This window comes from Sinocyclocheilus grahami, unplaced genomic scaffold (assembly GCF_001515645.1).
Source record: "Sinocyclocheilus grahami isolate Dianchi unplaced genomic scaffold, SAMN03320097.WGS_v1.1 scaffold3519.1, whole genome shotgun sequence".
NCBI classification, from domain to species: domain Eukaryota; kingdom Metazoa; phylum Chordata; class Actinopteri; order Cypriniformes; family Cyprinidae; genus Sinocyclocheilus; species Sinocyclocheilus grahami.
The window spans coordinates 5,459-5,706 of NW_015508636.1; the positions used below are offsets into that span (position 1 = coordinate 5,459).

The 248-nt window shown below is 33.9% G+C and overlaps 1 protein-coding gene across 2 annotated transcripts in view; it reads right to left on the minus strand.

The window, feature by feature from the left end:
• Positions 1 to 248, minus strand: part of LOC107576332 (formin-binding protein 1-like) — a 6,700-nt gene that overhangs the window by 643 nt on the left and 5,809 nt on the right. The window lies entirely within an intron of this gene.

The window sequence follows — 248 nt, forward strand, 5'->3', positions numbered from 1 at the left end:
CCATACTTTACGAATCTGCAGTCATACAAACAAACATGTGAAAAACAAAAGCAAAAACATGTTAGACTCGGTGAAGGGATGGATTCATGCCCTCTAATTAAAATCTTTTTAAACTCTAACTAACCCTGGGTTATCTTCTTTTTATTTTTAGTGACCCTGGACCACAAAACCAGTCTTAAGGGTCAGAAATTGAGATTTATACATCAAAGCTGAATAAATAAGCTTTCAATTGATGTATGGTTTGTTAG